Here is an 18,344-nt window from a genome sequence, read left to right on the forward strand (position 1 = left end):
TTAAACTGGTAATCCTCGTATACAGTATATCCAAGATCCGAAAGCATGAATAAAATCAAAAACAATTTTAAAACGTTGAATTGGGAAAGTCCAGGAGACATGAAGTTTGCCAAACTTTTTTTTGTTTATTATTATTATTTTTGTTTTGCTTTGTTCTTCAACCGATTGATGTAAATGTATCCTTCTTTTTACGAATTGTGCAACTTTCTCCTTTTCTTTTCGGCGCCGGAGCTGTGTAAATTCCATAAAGCAAGCAGGCAGGCAGGCAGGCTCTCGCTTAAGATACCCATCTCTCAGGATGTTCTCAGCATGGAAGTCCATGTAAATTCATCTGCATAGCCTTTAATAGCAGGATAGCCCCGCTGAGTGATGCCCTCCGCCTTTTTTGCTCAGAACAACACCATCCCGCGTTAGCCTGAGAAAACTAAGCTGACAGCACTCCTGCGCGAGCTTCGCAGAGTGACAGAATCCGAAATGAGGAGCGCGAGCGTCAGCTTGAACCAATCCGTGATGACTTCCTTTGCTTTTTCCCTTTGATAGATTTTTTTTTTTCAACTCGACCACAAATCCCATTCTTGCGGCGCTTTCCTAGTTAAGCGCCTCAAATAGTGTTTGCACGGCCTGAGGTTTACCGGAATGCGGGAAAAGAATACCATGGGGCGTGTTTGAGGCATTCTTTATGGTCGTCATTGTTTTTGGATATCTGTCCCCCCTTTTTTTTGCCTTTATTCTTTTTTTCTTATATTTTTCTGCCGTTCTTTCCGTTGCTCACAAGCCGGTCCGGTATATTTTCCGTGTAAAATCATTAGCCACTAATCCTCTTACGGAGGTAAAGAGGTAGATAACGGCGGTATCGGGGCTGAGGACTCTCCCTTTCTACCGACTTGAGTGAAGAACGCACATATGTGGCACTCAATCACTCTGAGGATTAACACAGCGTGGAAGCAGAACTGGGGGGAAGTGGTAGGTGCAGCGGTGCAAAGATCAGCCTGCTGAGATTTGATCGGAGTTCCCCCATCTCAGCCACTTGATCGCTCTCACTGCAGAGACGTTTGCTCAGCTAAATAGAGCAAGCTGGTTTAATGCGGAGGAAAGCTCCCGTAGTCGAAAGGCTCACCAGCCAGCCAGAGGAGGATGGCTCTGTCTGCGCAGCTTGAAAGGGAAAAACAAGCCTCCGTCTCCTGTAAAGGGCTCCTGAAGATCTGCTGTGGAATTTGATAGTTTCTTTCTGCGCGTGCTGATCGTACTGGGTTTGGTTTCTCCTTCTTTCCCAATTTTGTGTTTAACCGGGAACGTAAGCGGATTCTGAAGGGATTTTTTTTTTTACATACAAACCCATGGCATATTGTTTGAGCGCAGGGGGGGACATGGGCTGTGCGGAGTTGTGCGGTAAGAAAATCAGCACACCTTACATTGACAGAATATAGTGGAAAACCAAATGCAACACATTTCAAAATATGGTGAAATGAGGATTGAGAAGATTCGGTTTCCATGACCCTCGACAGACAGAAAAGGGCTGACGTTCCTTCTGCAAGGTAAACTTTTTGTTTTCTAATTTATTTTCTTTATTCCGTCATATTAAGAAAATCTCATAACGTTTTACCTAAAGGAATAAAACGAGGGGCGCTGCCTATTGCATATATTTTAACACGTATATACCAATTAATGGCCGCCTTGCTAAGGGAAACTGGAAACCGATTCGCTATCGGCATCTTAAAAAAAATGACTTAAGGGTTTAACCTGATATTCAGGTACACTGCAAGGTCATTCCGCGTCTTTGAGACTCGATTGTTAAGGATGAGGTTCTGCTCATAGCTGGGCTTCATTGACTTCTGTCTCTTCGTGCTTGCCGAGGCGGCATTTGCAGCTCCATAGCTCGGAAACTGAGCACGGATTTTCTGCTCTTTCTTTTTTTTTTTTTATCTTTTTTGGTCTGGGGGGGGGGGGATTATCCCGATTCCGCTTTGAACGCGTTTCTGTATGTGGTTAAAAAGGGAAGACGCGAACGGGGAATAAAAAGTACAACTGAAATTGACCATGGCCGATCCGTTCATCCACTTCTCGCCGCTGTGCCCTGCGTTATGAATTCTGGTAAATCTCACGCTTTCCCTGGGAAGTACGGCTTTTGAAATGGAGCGATTTGTACCGAATGGTCGGCTTTTTATTTATTTATTTATTTATTTATTTATTTTTACCCCAGCCTCATGCTGTAACCCGATCTGCCTGGCTGCACGGAAAGGCGGTTCCCCCCCCCCCGTGACAGCTCCCAAAATACAGGACGATATGCTGTGGTTTCGGTCCATTTGCCAGATCTAGACAGCTTCTCATCGTTTCCCATTTTCCTAGAAGGTGAAAGAAAGTGAACTTCGACCTTAATTCATCTCGCAGAGATGTGCCAGCTGTAGCCCAATTGCAACTACTGAATTGGCAATTACAGTCAGTCAAGTGGTTTCAATTAAAAACAAATAAAAATACTGCACGGCTGAAAGGGCTTTAACTAAGCATTCACATGTGTACCGATGTGTGCAGATGGCATTATTTGGGCCGTGAGGATCCCGGTCTTTTTGGGCTGGGTTAGTCAAGGTTTTCAGCTAGGTACTCCATAAACTAGCAAATCCAGGAGTATATTTTCCAGTTTATGGCTGAGTGTTCTCATCCGAGACAGGGAGATCCTTTCCAAAGTAAAAAAGCAGCATTTTGGTGCCAGCGCCTTATTATGTGAAACCATTGGTTTTGTGATGGGTATCTAACTTGCAAAAAAAAAAAAAACCCCAAATAAATAAATAAATAAATAAATAAATGGCTTAAGGTTAACAGCAGCAAGTACTCTCAGAGCAGCTTTATAAATGTTTCATCCTGTGGTGTAATCCATGAATTATTAAACGCTTTAATGTCTTGTTTTCTCTATTGGGGGGGTTAGTAATAAAGTAAGGATGACTTTTAAGTAGCGTTCCTGCACCAAATCAGTTTGAAGGGAAAACACTTGAAAGATCTCTGGCTCCTTTTATTAAACATGTAACGTCACCGCCAGCATACCATGAGGCAGCTGATACGGTTCCGTTTGCATTCAATTTTAAAGAATCGCTTCCTGCAGTCTTTTCATAGAAATCCCTAATGAAGGTATTTCAAGATATAATATCTCGTCTCAGCTAGGCTGCAGCACTGCCGTTACTGACTGGTGGTGCTATAATTCAATTTATGCTCCTATCCTGCAGTTCCAGTGGCAGACAAGGGCTATGACACCTTTCGCAGTTGAATTGACCGGGATGCAGGCCAAGAGGAGACAACACTAACAGGGCAGTAAACTTCAAAGGTGACAGTTTATCTCTTGCAGGGAAAGCAACAATCCTCCCCAGACTATAACATTTTTTTACTGGTTCAGTCGAGCTAATGAAGGCAGAAAGGTCATCCTCTTCATCTGCCAAAGATGTTTCTGAATCAAAACAGGTTTGTGCGCCTAACCTCAATTATCAGATTACCAAAGGTTTTAGAGCGCAGTGCTATAATGAAGCCATGCCAGCTGGGGATGTGTTCAGCGAGATTCTCGCTCTGGATACTTGCTTAAGTACGCTTGCAAGGCTCCCCATCCATGTTGCCTGCTGGTTGAAGCCCAAAAAATCAAAGGGAGTATTATACAGCGAATAAGGCTGAGGCAGTTTAGTGGAAGCCAGTGTGAGCAAGATGATGGTGGGGAAAAGAAAAAAGGCATCGTGCCCTAGATTACGGTACTCCGGTTTAAGCACCAAGTGAGCGACGGGGAAGCAGCTGCTTTGGTCACATCCACCGCTGCCTCTCTTTATTCTTTGATCTGATTTTTGTTTGATTGGCAGATGTCAATAATGGGTGGAAAAATGGATATGTCTGCAAGGTCTTTTGCTCTTTAGAGACCGTGTCAGTCACGTAGGATTTTTTTTTTTTTTAAGAAGTACTCAAACAGAAACACCGTTTGGTATATCAACTTTATTTCAGGAGCTGTTCATGCTGCATTTGTGTCTGTGGAGGCAAAACACGACGTGCCAAATCAGAAATGATGGAGCGATTCCACTTGTGAGACTCGAAAGCATGGAAATGAAAGCATATTCACATGCCAGCTGCAACGCTCACATTTATCAGAGCATTCCTGCTTTCAAAATATTTGCATTCTGTTTTAGAAATGTTGTCAGATTAGGTTGCCATTGTGCCCCTTCAACCTAAAATGGATCGTGCAGACAAGAATCTTTTTTTTTTTTTTTTTCTTTTTGTTGTTGTTGCCATGGTACCAAAGATATGACAAAAATGAAGGCATTCAGTGTGTAGCCTAATCACTTACAAAACCGCTTTGCATAGTCAAGCATTTATCATGCATTAGCCCCACGGTGAGGTTAAAAAGTAATCAGTTTTAGGAGACGTGGAATCCCTAAATGAAGACACTTAGATGCAATTTCTGTACATTAGGCTGCAGTGTGTGCAGAGTTTCAGGTTTAGAAAATGGCTTTCAGTGCTTTGGTATATTTTTTGGCGATTTTGTAGGTGTCACAATACATGCATCTGTTAGCTGGGAGTTCAAAATTCAATTCTGGCAACGGTGCTCACTTGTGGCTAACACTGCACTGAAAAAGTAACAACATGCATGAGATGTGAATGTATACAGACTCGGTTCCATTATGTGCCCAGTATGATATGCTTAAGCATTTTCACTTGATTAGGCTAAGTAAAAAAAAAAAAAAAAATATGTACGTTAGCCTGAAAGGTTTTTAAATGATACACTACTGGTAATGTGTAACTAAAAGCATTCCCTTCATGGATGGGATTTTAACTTTATACAAAACACCAAAATGCCTGGCTGTTCGTAATTGCAGTTCTCCTATTAGTTTTACTTTCAAATTTCCGTTCTGGTGATACAGATATGGCCTTCAAAAAGGCAAGAGCAGTAAAAACTACAGAGCTATCATTTCAGGTCTCCTTTGGTTCAACGGTAAAGCATACAGCTTGAAGCCACAAGGCTCAATGCTTAATTAGTTGCACAAATGGCAGAATAAAGGCTGCTTTTATCTTGCCACTCTGTTCTTCTGAGCAAAAACATGTGTTCAGACCGCTGTATACTTATGTGTATGTGTTTTTTGCGTGTATTTATTTATTTATTACGGCACTAAATCTTTTTTTTGACGGCTGTCTGCTGTGCACAGTGCAAACAAATGAGAAATGCCATTGGGAAGAGTTTAAAAAAGCAAGGCGCCATGACTTCTTGTTTAAAGCAATAATAAAACTGATCTGAAAAAAAATTAAAACAAAAACAGATTGCTAATTTAAAACAACCTGCTAACAGATCCACGTACAGTGACATCCCAGGAGAAGCAAATGTCTGCCAGGCCTCCTAATTTCTTAATTGTATACCGTACCACAAATCATTTGGCACTGGTCAGACATAACGTAGTTAGGCATTCTGTTCACAGCTATAGTACACGACCAGGTTAACTAAATACGCAGTGACAAAGACATACGTGAAACCTTTTTGCAGAGACACGTAATAAGTACGGTAATGAAGTCTTGTAGTGATACTCCTGGCTTATATTCATTTGCATTGAAATTTAATTAAAACAGGAAACTGTGAAATTCAAATTAGTGAATAATCCAACCAGAAATAAAACAGCTAGAGTAGGAGTGCTGGTTCTCTGGCACAATTTTACAAGATGCTCACAGATGGATTAAATTCCTAACATACAAACTAATAGATAGATAGATAGATAGATAGATACTTTATTAATCCAACTAATACATAATGCGTAGTTTTAGTCGTCAAAGGCCGGCGTGGATTTTGATTATGATTTGTCCTTAATCTTTAATGAAGGGTGAAATTCTGCTTTTAATGAATCTCTGCCTATGTAGGATTCTTATTCATTCTATTCTGCATGTGATTGTATGCTTTTTATTTTTTTTATTTTTTTGGTGAAATTTTCCATGAAAATAGGTCAGTTAAAATACAAATACTTGAAAGGATCTTCATTCCAAAATGCAAAAAGCACATAGCATTTATAATGAAACTGCTTCCTGAATAGCAGACGCTGGCCCAAATAAGAAGTGCTGTCTTCTAATTACACAAGCGAATGCTGGCATTGCTCTGTCGCTGTCACCATTTGTGGATTTTTACCCACCACGTCTCTGAAAAAATGGCCTTTAATGCTAAAGGTCAATTTAAACATGTAACCTGTTGGTGGAATGGCAAAGGATACTAAGGGGACAGCCCAGTTTCAGGTGTATAGTGCTGGGTGACACTATAAATTGTTATGTGACTTTATTTACATTTACATTCACATTTATTCGGCCAGCAGACACTTTTATCCAACGTGACTTACGAAAGAGGTCAAAATGAACATCAGTATGGGGAAATGCTTTTTACATGAACAAAAATATGTGCATTTTTAAAAGTAGATGGATTATTATATTATACAGTATTACCCATCCATTATTCAACCCGCTATATCCTAACTACAGGGTCATGGGGGTCTGCTGGAGCCAATCCCAGCCAATACAGGGCATAAGGCAGGAGACAAACCCCGGACAGGGTGCCAGCCAACCACAGGGCGCACACACACACACCAAGCACACACACCAAGCACACACTAGGGACAATTTATAATCGCCAATGCACCTAACCTGCATGTCTTTGGACTGTGGGAGGAAACCAGAGCACCCGGAGGAAATCCACACAGACACGGGGAGAACATGCAAACTCCATGCAGGGAGGACCCGGAGAAGCAAACCTGGGTCTCCTAACTGCGAGGCAGCAGCGCTACCCACTGTACCACCTATTATATTATGTTATATTATATTATCCATCCATCAATTATCCAATCCGCTATATCCTAACTACAGGGTCACGGGGGTCTGCTGGAGCCAATCTCAGCCAACACAGGGCGCAAGGCAGGAAAAAAGACCCTGGGCAGGGCGCCAGCCAACCTCAGGGCTCACACACACAATAGGGGCAATTTTAGAATCACCAATGTACCTAACCTGCATGTCTTTGGACTGTGGGAGGAAACCGGAGTACCCGGAAGAAACCCACACGGACACGGGGAGAACATGCAAACCCAACTCAGGGAGGACCCGGGAAGCGAACCCAGGTCTCCTAACTGCGAGGCAGCAGCGCTACCACTGCGCCACCATGCCATATTATATTATATTATATTATATTATATTATATTATATTATATTATATTATATTATATTATCCATCCATTTTCCAACCCACTGAATCCGAACACAGGGTCACGGGGGTCTGCTGGAGCCAATCCCAGCCAACACAGGGCACAAGGCAGGAACCAATCCTGGGCAGGGTGCCAACCCACCGCAGGACACACACAAACACACCCACACACCAAGCACACACTAGGGCCAATTTAGAATCGCCAATCCACCTAACCTGCATGTCTTTGGACTGTGGGAGGAAACCGGAGTACCCGGAGGAAACCCACGCAGACACGGGGAGAACATGCAAACCCGACTCAGGGAGGACCCGGGAAGCGAACCTGGGTCTCCTAACTGCGAGGCAGCAGCGCTACCACTGCGCCACCATGCCATATTATATTATATTATATTATATTATATTATATTATATTATATTATATTATATTATATTATATTATATTATATTATCAATTTTCAGATCCACTCAAAGGCAGCTGATGCCCATCCTGGCAACAGTATTTGAAAAGTGGAAACAATAGCACCAGGGAGTGTATCAGACAATAGCAGAGCACACTCACAGAATGGACTCACCCAGACTCACTTACAATTGACCAAAGTTAGTAGATTAGAACCAAATGCTAAGTATTTGGGGGAAACAGCAGAGGTCAGAGCACCTGGAGTGTAATGGACGAGCCTCAGCACAACACAGTAGGTTAGCACCAGTAGGTGTTTCACTCATACTGGGCCATGAGTTTGTAATAGAATCTACTATATAATAAAACACTAAGATCTGTGTGTCCAGTCCTTCAGAACAATCGGATTGGTCAGTTTGGCTTTGGTGACATGATGAAAGAGAAAGTGTGAGTGTGAGGTGCCTTGAAAATTATGAGAGAGTTGAGGGAATACACTCGAGAGAGGATACAGAGGAAAGGCACTGAAAGTACACGTAGGGCAAGAGAGCAAATATTTTTAAATTATTCTATTACCTGTCTTCAACACGTTAAGTGTTTCATATAATAATATAATATATATTGATTAACTCATTTTCTACTTCCTGCATCCAGTTCAGGGTGTAATGGTGCCCCTGAAGACTCTTGTGTCTTAGATTTGAATCCCACACTTACTCATCATCATTGTGGAGTTTGCACGTATTTCTCACATCTCTGTGGGTTTTCCTTTGGGTGTAAATGGTTTAACTCTCACATCCCCAAAGACATTCACATCAAGTTAATTGTTCACTCTAAAGTGGCCAAGTGTGAGTGGACCCAGTGATGGACCATCAAAGCCAGCTTACTTCCATTTACCCAGTGCTATCAGGATAGGCCCAAGCCCCTGTAACACTGAACCACATTAAGCAATTTTGACAATTTTATTTTTTAATACAATATAAGGGTGACAATCCTAGGTGTCACCCAGAGTATAGCACATAGCTTCATAGGGCTAATATTGTCACATGTACAAAGTGCAGTAAAATTCTTACTTGCATGTGGTAATCAACATGCAACATGTCGGTACACTTCAACACAGTGATCAGTGAGTATTACTACATTTCCTTAGAGTTCCTGTCTTTCGTATTTGAAATGACAACCTCACCTCGAAGTTTCAATTATACTAGAACTTGAACTTGTACTGTTTCGCCTGCAACAGAAGATGTGTGTCACATCTTACCATGTTATCATCCCAAACCTTTATTCCATTTGACTCTCAGATGTTGTGTGATGCTAAAGGCAAGTTAAATTAACAATGTGTTATCAGATGAACCTCACTGCAGTAAGTGGCACTGCTGCCATGTGTTATGGTCTTCAACTTTAATACATTCCTAAAGATCTCTATATGGATTTTATGGTTTTGAGGCTGAAGGAATTCAAAATTAGTTTTTAATTTTATGTAGAACTTATTTTGAAAAAGTTCATTATTTAATTACGTTTCATTGTGAGGCCATTTTGCTTTGTGTCGGGGTTCCACCATGTTATGTAACTGATTCGGAATGTCCCATTGGACTAATTTCTCCAATTTCTTTGGTTTGTACTCATTATCATTTTATTAATGATATAAAAGATCACCCCTGCGTTTATTTGAACTTGACAGATAAACCTTTTTTTATTTTTTCTTTAATTAGTCCTTCCTGGTTTTTCGAATCCCTGCTATTGTACCTTGACTCTGAACTTCTGATCAAATATTGGCTTTGACATAAGATCTCCTTTTCTCCCGGTTTCGACTTTTTGGATGTTCATTGCCTTTTGAGTGTCTTTCAACATGCTAGATCCAGCAAACTAGGTTTGAATTTCATGTCAGGTGACTGTTGGTGTGGGTTTATCTTCAGCCATTTTGGCTTCCTCCCACATCCCTGAAGATGAGTTTGTTGGGTTTATAAGTATATGTGAAATGTTACATATTTTAAACATTGGAGAGGTACTATATATTATTATTATTATTTTGTGATTCTAATTTTGTCTCTTGTGAGTGTGGGTGTCTGCATCATTGAGTCCTTTGATCGATTCAGGGTTGGTTTCTGGCCTGTGGCTGATCCTTCCCTGTTCCCTCCTCAGTGCTTTATTGGTTGTAAGAGTGTCTAAGAATAATATAATATAATATAATATAATATAATATAATATAATATAATATAATATAATATAATATAATATATAGCGCTGCTGCCTCGCAGTTGGGAGATCTGGGGACCTGGGTTCACTTCCCGGATCCTCCCTGCGTGGAGTTTGCATGTTCTCCCCGTGTTCTGCGTGGGTTTCCTCCGGGCGCTCCGGTTTCCTCCCACAGTCCAAAGACATGCTGGTTAGGTGGATTGGCGATTCTAAATTGGCCCTAGTGTGTGCTTGGTGTGTGGGTGTGTTTGTGTGTGTCCTGCGGTGGGTTGGCACCCTGCCTGGGATTGGTTCCTGCCTTGTGCCCTGTGTTGGCTGGGATTGGCTCCAACAGACCCCCGTGACCCTGTGTTTGGATTCAGCGGGTTGGAAAATGGATGGATGGATGGATAATATAATATAATATAATATAATATAATATAATATAATATAATATAATATAATATATTAGTGCTTTGAAAACCACTGAAGCTATGACCAAATGAGCCTGAGCTCCAGGGTAAAGCTACACTCAGTAACTGTGCTGAAAGTCAGGTCCCATGGGCATTATGGAATGTTGTTATGATTGAAAAAATGAGGAAATGTGTCAGCTTGTTGCTAACTAGTGAGCTGTAAATGTATGGATTGTGTTTCAAAGAAGGTACCTTAAGTCATGATTTAGCATCTCATAAAACGATATAAAGAAAATGTGCATTCAATTGAAAACCACACAAAAAGAAAAAGAAAATTAATCTGGTTGTTACAGTCCTTTATTTTTAGCTGCTTTAAAGCTAAGAATGTCATATCATTCACATGTGCATATGCAGTACAAGAATGTACAGTGTATGTATGAATGCAGCTGCTGTAGATCTGTGGAGGTACCTTTTGACTTTATGGTTTCTTTAAGAAGTGAATGGGCTGTTCAATAGCAAGGACATTAATCAATGACCCACTTTGTAATTAACCCAATGAACCCATTAATACTTTGTCTGCATTATCTGGCACCCTTTCTCCATCTATAAACCCCGCAACTACAGCAGTTTGTGTGATTCCAAATACAATCAATGACATCCAGTTCCAAACTTTACCCAATAGTTACCTAGAATTTTCAAGGCAATCTAATCCATCTAAATAATCAGTCAGTCTAACCTAAGGCAATCAAATTATGATGAGATATCAGATCTAGATCCAAACCATCCGTATGGCGTTTACATGTTCTCCAAAGGTCTGAAGAGATCCAGTACTCCATTTGGTTGCCATTTTACTTGTGGTCCCTCATTGTCACCTGTATAAATGGAGGTCTGTTGAAAAGAGTGTTTGGGTTGAGTTAAACCTCTGTTTCTGATGACTCATTTGGTGGACAGCCCTACAGTAAGAAAAATTCTGATCAAATAGTTTATGGAACTTGCTTCTCTAAGTAAAATTTGGTTGTTACCAACAAACTGATTCTGAAGTTTTGCAGGATCTGACCCTGAATGGGGTGCCAGTCTTTCACAAGGCCTGTTCATGCACACACTCACACAAGCCTCTTCAACATATCCAGTTATCCTAAAACACACGTAGAAGGAAAACCCACAGAGATGAGGAGTGGGCTGGGATTCAAACCCAGAGTGTGTAGTCTGTAAAGTGGCAATGCTAAGCACTGCTTCACTACACCCCACACTTAAATAGATTCTATCTTTATGTACTTTTATGATTAGATGATTGATTGAAATAAAATATCACTTAGAAATCCAAGAAATATAATAACATAACAATGCATGTAATCTTTGTTCTTGTTGGAATCATTCGTAGTCTTAGTTCATAGAACTGGCTCAAAAATTAATAAATAGCCATGGATTGAAGGATTGGTTACACGTTGCCCTGATATTGACCAAAAGTCTAGACAAATGGAGTCAACATTTCAATAAATGGCCGGATCAAAAGGCTTCTTTCAGTTTGTCCAGTTGTAAATAATGATATTGGAGTGAAAAATGTAAGGAGTATTAAATTTTGTTTTGTGATCTGATATTATTAGTTTAGATATATTTGTATTGATGCACCAATCTAGTTCTGAGGATAGAGACTCCGGCTTTATGCGAGGCTGTAATAAAGACAGTGTGCAGAGTCATACAGTATACTATAACCATCGGACGTAAAGGAATTGTCCTCCTTAATGTGCCCTATCCAGATATAACAAACCATTTCCCCAAAAGATTTAATACTAACAAGAAAAACTCCCTTGTCTGTTACCGCACACAAAAACAAGACTGCCCTACTTCTATTGATCTGCTGTGTTTTAATGGCATCATAAAGTCTTTGATTCCAGTGGTGATCCTAATTTTAAAGCAGTTAAAAAGAATGTAAACAGCTTGGCTAAGTGCATACGATTTTTGCTTTTGACATATGTATACAACAGCTTAGTTATACAGTATAGGGCAGCTACATAGATAGGTAGATATGAAAGATGCTATACAATATATAGGTAGATATGTCAGACAATCTATAAATGATACTTTAAACAGATAAGAAATTTACTTTATAATAGACAAGACTGTTTTGATATGTGAATCACTTTCATTTTAAATGCCTTTAGCTGTCTATTAAGCTATTGATTTTCTATAAAAAATAAAGTAGCCGTGCATCCATTAAGTGCAGTGCAGCCAATTATGGGTGGGCTTTAAAATAGTAAAGTTCTTCATCAAAGCGTCTCTAGCCCCTTTAGGTCTAGGAATATGATGACACTCTTATTTTTTCAGTTTTTGCTAACTTAACAGTATGAGTAGGATATACAATCACACAGTCCACTGCTTCTTGCAGACCATCTCTGATTCAGAATTTTTTCCATCACTTTCTAATTTACAGGATGGAGGAGTCATGCTACCCTGAACAAGAATTGCATTGTATTATTTTTGATTTCCATATTAATCCACAGGCCCAAAGAGATGCAGAGAAATTGAATGGCAATTCATATTCATATATGATGAATAAAGAGTGATGATCATTATGATTGCACATATGAAGTAGGCTGGATGAGATCATTTTTAGTGCACTGCAGACCTCGCCTAATTTCACATATTGCCTTTGATTCAGACGCACCTTGAAATTAAAATGAAACTTACCTAAACAGTTCTTATTTTCCTGTATATATGCAACCTATTTTCTAAACTGTGTGTAACTTTCATGTAGTTAGTCAGTAGATTAAAATGGTTTCATTATAATTTTAAATAATAGAAGCAAAATTTTATTGTCAGTCATTGTGGCCTATAGAGCATGTTCTCTTCTTCATCTAGATCTACATTAACACCAATGAGAAGATACATATTTAAAAAAAAAATACTATCAGAATAACACATGGGGATTAAAAAGTAAACATAAGGAGCATCAAAGCATCCAATAAATCCGATTCAGTTTATTTTTTGTATAGTGAGTGCAGGTGCAGAACGCTGTGGCAAGTTCTCAGGTAAGATGCAAGTACAGATGTTACAAATACAGAATTAGTCCACCTAAAGACACAGATTTGTTTAAACACACAGGAAAACAAAGTAGTTTGAAACTTATAAACATAAATAGAAACCTGTATCTGTCCTTTAATTAATTGTTGAACTATGGCCAGGAATACAAAAACTCCATTCAGCAGCATCACTGGAGAAAACACAAACCTGGAGTGTCAACAGTCAATTATAAGAGAGATGTTCAAAGACAAATAAACAAGTAAACCAAACCCTAGCTGCCCCACTGGGCCTATGTGACCCATGTCGTGAGGAGTTACCTATGCACCCACTAAACCAGCTGAATCCTTCTCTTATCACCTTCCAAACCTTTTCTTATACTCTGTGGTCTGTCCTTTTCCCCTGCTAATTGAACTTGTGCCTCCACTGCTCCCCTTAGCCCAAGTTCAGCAGACGTATGGACATGAGGGAATTTTAAATCCAAGCCAAAAACTGATTTTAGGTATCTAAAATCTAAAAATGGCAGTCGTCTTAGTGTTCTTGTGGTGGCCAGAAGTGTTCCAACTTCCATGAGTTCCAGCTTCTAGACACCTCGCTTGATTAGCTGCTTTGAATAATGGGTGGCAGGGCAGTCCCATGGTTAACTCTGGATTCTGGAGATAGCTTCAGGAGTTGCAACCAGCCCATAGAGCTCATTTGGTAGTCCTCTTAGTGTTCTTGTGGTGGCCAGAAGTGTTCCAACTGCCATGAGTTCCAGCTTCTAGACACCTCGCTTGATTAGCTGCTTTGAATAATGGGTGGCAGGGGAGTCCCATGGTTAACTCTGGATTCTGGAGATAGCTTCAGGAGTTGCAACCAGCCCATAGAGCTCGTTTGGTAGTCCTCTTAGTGTTCTTGTGGTGGCCAGAAGTGTTCCAACTGCCATGAGTTCCAGCTTCTAGACACCTCGCTTGATTAGCTGCTTTGAATAATGGGTGGCAGGGGAGTCCCATGGTTAACTCTGGATTCTGGAGATAGCTTCAGGGGTTGCAACCAGCCCATAGAGCTCGTTTGGTAGTCCTCTTAATGTTCTTGTGGTGGCCAGAAGTGTTCCAACTGCCATGAGTTTCAGCTTCTAGACACCTCGCTTGATTAGCTGCTTTGAATAATGGGTGGCAGGGGAGTCCCATGGTTAACTCTGGATTCTGGAGATAGCTTCAGGAGTTGCAACCAGCCCATAGAGCTCGTTTGGTAGTCCTCTTAGTGTTCTTGTGGTGGCCAGAAGTGTTCCAACTGCCATGAGTTCCAGCTTCCAGACACCTCACTTGATTAGCTGCTTATTCCAATGAGGAGCAGGAGGAAACGTGCAGAGCAAACAGAGCCACATTGCTGCAGACAGTCAGAATGAGTGGCTACAGTATGTCTTTTATATCAGTGGTTCTCAACCTTTTTTGCCTCTGGACTCAGTTTTATCCATTTTTTACTGGTGATGACCCTAGGCAACATTTTCCCTTTCAAAATTTAGTAACAATGTACATTAATGAAGTATGGTACTCTTAGTGTTATCTACACAATTGTAGGGGCTCAGAGTATTGAGCGCAGTAGTACAGGAAGAATTAGGGGAGAAAGTATGAGGTAGTCAGCCGCTGAAACTTTTTTTTTAAACCCAAGTTGTCGATCCATCAATGGTGACTTGCAGTCCAAATGTGGGCCACGGCCCATGAGTTGAGAAGCACTATTTTAGATGGTATTATTTATGGAGAATAATATCCCTTAGAGGTGGCAGCCTAATACTGGTGGCATGGTCATTCTTAAGATTTGGGAAACCTGTCTTCTATGTTTACATTTTTTGTAGTTTTATATTTTGAAAGTTTATTTTTCAAACTTTAATTTCATGTATTAGTTAAAAGAGTTAAGTTTATTTTGTTTTATGTAAATGTGCCACATATTCATGTCAAAAGCCTCATCAAGTGGGCATTGATTTGCTATGGGACCATACCTGGTCCCTAAAGACTGCCCTCCTGATAGGAGCCAATAAATTATGATGCAGTGGTGTGAGCTGCTTTGCCCAAAATACAGATTTAACCAGTAGGCTAGTGCTCGTGGCAAGTCTAACGTTTGATTTTCTGGTTATGACTCTCACTGTTCTGTCCTGGCCTTGTTATTATCTTAATTTTCGGTTGTGATTATTACATAGGATTTCGTTGGTGAACAATTCTATTCTGACTACTATTACGGCTAAGGACACTGGTTAGAAACAGCAGTTTATTTTTTTCTCGAATTTATTTCTCACTGTTATAGAAAAATAAATCTTTTTCATTTTTTTCTGAAGTAAGTGAACATCTACCAGACAGCTCCATAGAATATTCTACTAGTGGGAAACATTGGTTGGTTGGTTGGTTTGGAAAAGAAGACAGGTGGTGGGCATCCATGGTGCAGGCTTTCGGACCACTCAATATTTTTTGTGATTTGCCTAACAACCACATGTTGCTAATGCTTTGATTACTCTGCCAGGGTTTTTTATGGCCGGACTACTGTCCAGAATATTGGTCTCGAATAGGTTAACTTTCACAAACAATTCCAGCACAGTCCTAAAACAATTCAACATATGCTTTGTAGGCTTAAAACATAAATGCTGATCAAATATGGTAGAAAAGAGGTCTATTAAAAGAAGCAATGTACTGTGTTAACTTTGAATAATGGGTGGCAGGGCAGTCCCATGGTTAACTCTGCCACCAGACACCTCCAGTGTGGAGTACAAGTGGACAATAAAGTTTAGAGCAGAAGATTGTGGGTTCTTTTCCAACCTCATGTTCACTAAGCAGGTCTCATTTATGCAAACAACTGTAACATGTTCTGATTTTGTCAGATGTCTGTCCTGTATGCGGTCAGGGCTGGCTGTAGCATATAGACAAACTAGGTGGTTCATGTAGGGCAATCAGCGGGCTATCTATCAGGCTGCGCTCCCAAATCACTGAGGATGACTCAGTCCCATTCGGTAAGATGATCTAATGTCCATGCACCAAAATCACAAAGGGGGAACCCCCCTTACCAGTGAATATGATATTCACATATGACTTGCGCATAACCTCAGACTGGATTATCACACTCCACTGCTCTGTGATCTGCAATTATGTGTATAGCAATTGCCTTCAAGACTCTGTGGTTGGAGTACAACATTTTCACTTTTGTCCAGAACAACAAAAACGCCTGTATGCAGCAGAAATAATGACTGAACATTAGAATAACCTGCAAGAGAACGGGCCATTCAACCCAACAAAGCACCCCAGTCCTATCCACCTTGTAATCGCAATTAGATATACCGTGCATCTGGAAAGTATTCACAGCGCATCACTTTTTCCACATTTTGTTATGTTACAGCCTTATTCCAAAATGGATTCAATTCATTTTTTTCCTCAGAATTCTACACACAACACCCCATAATGACAACGTGAAAAAAGTTTACTTGAGGTTTTTGCAAATTTATTAAAAATAAAATAACTGAGAAATCCCATGTACATAAGTATTCACAGCCTTTGCTCAATACTTTGCTGATGCACCTTTGGCAGCAATTACAGCCTCAAGTCTTGTTGAATATGATGCCACAAGCTTGGCACACCTATCCTTGGCCAGTTTGGCCCATTCCTCTTTGCAGCACCTCTCAAGCTCCATCAGGTTGGATGGGAAGTGTCGGTGCACAGCCATTTTAAGATCTCTCCAGAGATGTTCAATCGGATTCAAGTCTGGGCTCTGGCTGGGCCACTCAAGGACATTCACAGAGTTGTCCTGAAGCTACTCCTTTGATATCTTGGTTGTGTGCTTAGGGTCGTTGTCCTGCTGAAAGATGAACCGTCACCCCAGTCTGAGATCAAGAGCGCTCTGGAGCAGGTTTTCATCCAGGATGTCTCTGTACATTGCTGCAGTCATCTTTCCCTTTATCCTGACTAGTCTCCCAGTTCCTGCCACTGAGAAACATCCCCACAGCATGATGCTGCCACCACCATGCTTCACTGTAGGGATGGTATTGGCCTGGTGATGAGCGGTGCCTGGTTTCCTCCAAACGTGACGCCTGGCATTCACACCGAAGAGTTCAATCTTTGTCTCATCAGACCAGAGAATTTTCTTTCACATGGTCTGAGAGTCCTTCAGGTGCCTTTTGGCAAACTCCAGTTGGGCTGCCATGTGCCTTTAACTAAGGAGTGGCTTCTGTCTGGCCACTCTACCATACAGGCCTGATTGGTGGATTGCTGCAGAGATGGTTGTCCTTCTGGAAGGTTCTCCTCTCTCCACAGAGGACCTCTGGAACTCTTACAGAGTGACCATCGGGTTCTTGGTCACCTCCCTGACTAAGGCCCTTCTCCCCCGATTGCTTAGTTTAGATGGTCGGCCAGCTCTAGGAAGAGTCCTGGTGGTTTCAAACTTCTTCCAGTTAAGGATGATGGAGGCCACTGTGCTCATTGGGACCTTCAAAGCAGCAGAAATTTTTCTGTAACCTTCCCCAGATTTGTGACTCAAGACAATCCTGTCTCGGAGGTCTACAGACAATTCCTTTGACTTCATGCTTGGTTTGTGCTCTGACATGACAACTGTGGGACCTTATATAGACAGGTGTGTGCCTTTCCAAATCATGTCCAGTCAACTGAATTTACCAAAAGTGGACTCCAATGAAGCTGCAGAAACATCTCAAGGATGATCAGGGGAAACAGGATGCACCTGAGCTCAATTTTGAGCTTCATGGCAAAGGCTGTGAATACTTATGAACATGGGATTTCTCATTTTTTTTATTTTTAATAAATTTGCAAAAATCTCAAGTAAACTTTTTTCACATTGTCATTATGGGGTGTTGTGTGTAGAATTCTGAGGAAAAAAATGAATTTAATCCATTTTGGAATAAGGCTGTAACATAACAAAATGTGGAAAAAGTGATGCGCTGTGAATACTTTCCGGATGCACTGTAAGTGGATTACTGATTCAGAGTGCAAAAGGAGATCCTTTTCCATCATGGGAAAATTACTTCCCTAAATAATAGCCCACGCACTGGCCTTGATTTAACACAGTAAAATTATAATGACACAATATTCTAGCTTAATCCTGTTAAGGATTGTTGGGAGCCTGTTCCAGCCACGTTGGAAGCAAAACAGGAGCCAAACCTGGAACAGTCATGTTAATATAATGCACAATATGCAGT

The 18,344-nt window shown here is 40.8% G+C and overlaps 1 protein-coding gene across 1 annotated transcript in view; it reads left to right on the forward strand.

Moving 5' to 3' along the window:
- The first annotated feature begins 767 nt into the window (after nucleotides 1-767).
- Nucleotides 768-18,344, forward strand: part of lrfn5a (leucine rich repeat and fibronectin type III domain containing 5a) — a 214,585-nt gene continuing 197,008 nt past the window's right edge. The window contains exon 1 of the mRNA XM_028821878.2: nucleotides 768-1,535. The gene's annotated coding sequence lies outside the window, so the exon portion shown is untranslated. The remainder of the gene's footprint in view (nucleotides 1,536-18,344) is intronic.

Source organism: Erpetoichthys calabaricus, chromosome 16 (assembly GCF_900747795.2).
Source record: "Erpetoichthys calabaricus chromosome 16, fErpCal1.3, whole genome shotgun sequence".
In the NCBI taxonomy this organism is placed as follows: Eukaryota; Metazoa; Chordata; class Cladistia; order Polypteriformes; family Polypteridae; genus Erpetoichthys; species Erpetoichthys calabaricus.